Source organism: Carlito syrichta, unplaced genomic scaffold (genome assembly GCF_000164805.1).
Source record: "Carlito syrichta isolate Samal-C Ts95f unplaced genomic scaffold, Tarsius_syrichta-2.0.1 Scaffold65451, whole genome shotgun sequence".
Lineage (NCBI taxonomy): Eukaryota > Metazoa > Chordata > Mammalia > Primates > Tarsiidae > Carlito > Carlito syrichta.
In genome coordinates, this window is record NW_007009547.1 from 367,316 (window position 1) to 372,822 (window position 5,507).

Consider the following 5,507-nt stretch of genomic DNA (forward strand, 5'->3'; position numbering starts at 1 on the left):
CCAGAAGGGTGGAGCTGTCCCATACCCCTCCATCTAAATGAAAACAGCTTTAATTTAGATCCAATATTTATTTTCTCTTTCTATGGATTGTTTTGGCTATGGGCTCAATTTGTACTGATTTTGATAGATTTATTCTAATATCCTTGTGTTTAGGCTCTCAGAAGCTAAGAATCTACACTAGAGATTAAGTTTCATGATTCATACCATGGATGCAGTCATACTCATAAAGCAATGAACTCAGAAGCTTTGGTGTCGGTGAAGCCTGGGAAAGAAAATTTGGAAGCATATGTAAAAGAGACATGCAAAATTCTTGCCCGTTTTCCTATTGTATTTTATTGTCGCTTTCTGGTTACATTCAACTTTAGGCTATGACTAAACCTAGATGAGATCCAGACTCTTCAAAATACAGATTGCAAAAACAGGCTTATAATTCAAGCCACTGGTGGAAACTTCGAAGGGGGTGGGGACAGGATATGGCTCCAGACTGTTGTTCTCCACCTGGAAAAATTCTGCTATGAAATTGTCCCCACAGGATTGACAAGAATGGTGTATGCTGGGTTCTGCACAGAAATATAATTATAATAAAGCATTAATCAGGCTGCACTCTGGTTCATGTCCTTATTGCTAAAACTCACACGGCACATCAGGCGTGGTGGCTCACGCCTATAGTCCCAGCAATTTGGGAGGCCAAGGTGAGAGGATTGCCTGAACCCACGGGTTCAAGATCAACCTAGACAAATTGGTGAGACCTCATCTCTACAATAAACCAAAAAATTAGTCGGGCGTGGTGGCGTATGCCTGTAGTTCCAGCTATTTGGAAGACTGAGGATCACCTGAGCCAACAGGTCGAGGCTGCGGTGACTGTGAGCATGCTATTGCACTGCAGCATGAGTGACAGAGAGACTCCAACTCAAAAAAAAAAAAAAAAGAAAAAGTCACACAGCACTAGATACTGACCATCTGCATCCCTACTGTTCCTATAGTAGGATTTCTGACATTGGAGTCATAAGACTTTAAGAATTGATTTGCATTTCCATTGTGCCTAAAGAAAGGATCTCTGGCATTAGAATCATAGGCTTTTGTTTAAGGATTGAGCAAGATGTTAGCAACCAGTGTGAAGACACTCATGGTGGAATGGAATCAATATGAGAAAATAGTTTCTTATCTCCCCACCCCATGACTTCACCCTGCACTCTTCAACCAATCAATGATCTCCACACTTCAGCATACTCTAAAAACCCCTTAAAAACTCTAGCCCTGGACAGGCTCGGTGACTCAACCTGTAATCTCAGCACTTTGGGAGGCCAAGGTGAGCGGGTTGCAGGAGCCTGCTGGTTCGAGACCAGCCCGGGCAACTTGGTGAGACCTTGTCTCTACAATAAATTAAAAATTAGTCGGCGTGGTAGCACACGACTGTAATTCTGGCCACTTGGAAGGCTAAGGCGGAAGGATCGCCGGAGCCCAGCTGGTAGATGCTGGGGTGACCGTGAGCATGCCCCTGCATTCCAGCCTGGGCGACAGAGTGAGACTCCAACTCAAAAAAACAAAACAAGCAAACAAAAACCCTAGCCCTAAACTCTTTTGGAAGATGGATTTGAGGTTTCCTCTCATCTTCCCGTTTGGTAACCCTTTGTGTAAACTTTTTTCTCTGCTTTAACCTGGTGTTTTGGTGTACTGACTGCAGAGAGTCAGGCAAAAGACCCATTTCAGTTACATCTGTAATCTGACAGACAAACGCTTAGGTGCTTTCTGAGAGAAGACCATAAATGTGGTTGTCAGTAAATGGTAAAACTGATTCAGGTTCCTGGTGGCTGCTCACCTTCAGGTAGCCTTCAAAGTCAGGAAAGGATCCCAAGAGCCAGGAATGGTCAGACTCCTTCCAAAGGCACCTTGCTACACTGTTGGCATTTTCCTGTAAGACTGTATTTCTACTGGAATCTAGAGGTTTCAAAAGTTTATTCTTCATATTCCCCTTCCTTGGAGCCAGAAGACCTGGTCATACCATTCCATCTAAATGAAAACCACTTTCATTTAGACTCAATATGTGATTTTTTTTTTCATGGCTTGTTTTGGTTATGGGCTCAATTTGTTCTGAATCTGATAGATTTATTCTAATATCTTTGCCTGCATGAAAAAATTCAGCATACACAAGTTCCCTTCTGAATCACTGAGAGACTATGGGTATGATAAAATATGGTAGTTATTATACAGGTCAGATTAGGAATATTCATGTTTTTAAAATGTGAAATAAGCAGCAACAGGCGACACTGCACATTTTTTACATTTTTAATATACCTCAGAGCTGCAGAGTGGAGTCGGTAAAAGAAATCTGTGCTGTATTGGTTTTCTGCTACAGATGGAGAAAATCATTAGATTTTTGCTGCAGCAGGACACCCTATCTTTCTGTTTAGACCTTTAGACACTGTGCATGTGCCTGGACTCCCAAGTAGGTCAAACGATAAGTCCTTAAGGATTCGAGCTCCCAGGCTCAAGCTTTAAGTATCCTTCCAGGTGAAATATGCAAAGACTCATGAGAAGTACTAATGGAATGCCATTTGCACCAACTTCTAAATTTTCTTGTAGTTGGAGAGTCAAAATGAAAATGGGTGACTTTAAATTAAAATTTTGAACCCCATTCTTACAAACACTAAACTTCCCCTGGAGAAAAGCCATTTGGTCATCAGCATATATGACTAGTTTCACCTTCTGTAACCAGATGGTATTTGCTACCAGGTGAAAAATGTGTTTAAAATTGAATTTCTTGTTGTTGTTAAGTCTAAGATGTCCAAGATAGGGTACTTTTTCCCAGAAGGACTTGCATACATGGAGGGCTTTTAGTGAATACTGATAAGTCTGAATATGAAATGAAAGATTAAGAATTATATAAGCCAGTGACAGATGTTGCAACCCAATACAACACAGTCTCATGTGTCTTCAGTGGCTTTCCTGACAGAATTAAAGTAGAACAGCTCATTAATATAGAAAACAGCTCCTGTCTTTCTTCTATTTGGAAAGAGTCACTCGGTTTTTTCAACACCAGACTGGCTGTTTTAAACACCAGTTATAATTTATTGTTTTGGCGGGGTGATTTATCGTTGAATTTAATTCATACAAATCTCATTTTTTAAAAATTATTTTGCAGTAAAAACAAAAATTGAAGACAGCGCTAACACACACAAGCAATTTTAACTTATATTCTGAGATACAGAAAAACAACAGAGACCCATAGAAATAGGACTTTTAAAGGTTTGGCTCATCTAAAAAAGGGAACATTTAAACAAATAAAGCAAATTAGAGATAAGAGGACACAGAAGGTAAATGCCTTGCTCAGTGTCCACCAATCAGTAGAGAACCCTAATCAGAACTAGGAGTTCTGGAAAGCCAGGCCAGAACAAAAAACAGAAGGGCTGGGGGCAGTGGAACAAGATGTTCTTTTGCCATAGTGAGATTATAAAGTCCCCAGATAGTCCACAGTTCAGTTGATAGTTGATTTTATTTTTCATCTCCTCTGGCAATAAACATTTCAGAGAATTAACATCACAAATCTAAATGGTGCTATGTCAAATGCAAACTCCTTTTGAACTGTCTTGAACCTTAATTTATACATATCTCAAAAATTTAAACTAAAAAAATGAAGATTCTGTGAATTTTCAAAAAAAAAATTATGATCCACTTTAAAGTATCCTCTAATGCAAGGAGGCCTGTGTATTTACATTGAAGGCCTATGTGTTTACAATAACATTTGTAGACATTTGAATGGTTGCTTTCTGATAATTAAGTATTTGAACATGAGTTAAGGAAGGAGTGGTCTAGAGGTATAAGGGGAAAGAAAGTGGAAAATTAGAAAACCAAAGAGTTAGACAAATTATCATTTCAGTGATTCCTAAATAGACTATTAATGTCATACCATGTTATTATTTTGCTTCATGGCATTTAACACAATCTGTAGTTATTTAATTCATTTATCAATCAGTTTATTACTTTCTACTCAAATGCAAGTTTGATGTGGTCAGAGAACCTGCCTGCCTTGTTCAGTGTTCTAATGCCAAAGCTTGATTCAGGGCTGACACTAGGCAGACAGGCACTCACAGATGATTTTTTCAGTCAGTGCAAGTAGGTGAATGAATGAATGAAATTTATAATGGGGGAGGCAAGATGGCGACAGAACCAGTGGGAGTATGAGAGTCTCGCAAGGGTGAGTGTCCATAAAGACAGTCTGCTTGGGTGGATGAGTGCAGCTGGGTGAGTGAAAGTCCGTCTGAGGGGAGACTCAGGATCAAGCACCCAGATCTCCCCTCTAGAGGTGACTGCAACGCACCACTACCCTGAGATTGAAGCCCCCAGCGTGCAGGATCATCAGGCATTCTTGAGGGTCTCTTGGGAGGAGGCAGTGGAGGGTGGAGGTCAGCTGCTCCTCAGTACCTGGCACCTGGCCCACACCATCATCCATGGAAGCAGGCCAGGTGCTGGCAGAGGGAACTATGGAGAGGGCACAGCAAGGAAGTCTGGAGCCACCAGTGAGGAGACACCAACCGATGCCATTTTCTCTGTCCCAGAACCTGGCAGAGACCTGCATTTACCTATTTGGCTCTGTTCAGCCTCCTACCTGGGACTCAGAGGTGATCTCCACACCCCTCTGGAATGGAGCATCACTGATCCAGAGAGGAAATTTCAGGAGCAGACACAGAGATGGACACCCATGCCTACACTGGAACAGGTACCACACGTCTGATCTGAGTGGGGGACTCGGGGGCAGCAACAGTGGACAAGCTGAGTGAGTTTGGATCTGATCCAACCTCCTCCCACAGCTGTCCGTGAGGTGTGGGGTTTGTGACCCATGCTAAGAGTAACCCCATGGCCCTGTGCTGAGAGCAGAGGGAAGGGGCTGGAGACCAAAGCCTTAGGGCAGCTGTGGCCAGAAGCAGCAGTAGTGCTCGAGAAAGGAAACTGAAGTTCCAGAAATGGCCACAGAGGAAGTTCTATTTTTTTTTCTTTTTGTTTCTGTTTAGGTACTTGTTTTGTTTTTGTTTTTGTTTTGTTTTAGGGGTTTTTTTTGGTGTTTTTTTAGTTTTTCTGTTTGCGTATGGGTATTTTTGAGGGTGACTGCATCATGAGGCTTTTTTGTTGTTGTTTGTATGTTTGTTTGCTTGTATGTTTTTGTTATTTTTGTTTTTGTTTGTTCCTTTGTTAGTTGGTGTGCCTATTTGTTTCTCTTCTCCTCTCAATTCACCTTCCTTTTGTCTCCCTTCTTCCTTTTTCCATTCTTTTCCTTTTTCTTATCTCATTTTAATTTCAGGGGTCAAACATACACCCCCACCACATGGGCAGATCGTAAGGTGGTGGGAAATGGGTTTCAGGGGGCCCACACACCTGTCTGCAAATACTGTGACCTGCAGATAGCTTCTGAACCACAGCTTTCCCTATCATACCCTAATCAAATCTCAAAACTGCAAAAAGCACAGTCTCTCTACCTCCAGTCTTGCTTCAAAATGGAAAGGAATTGGTAT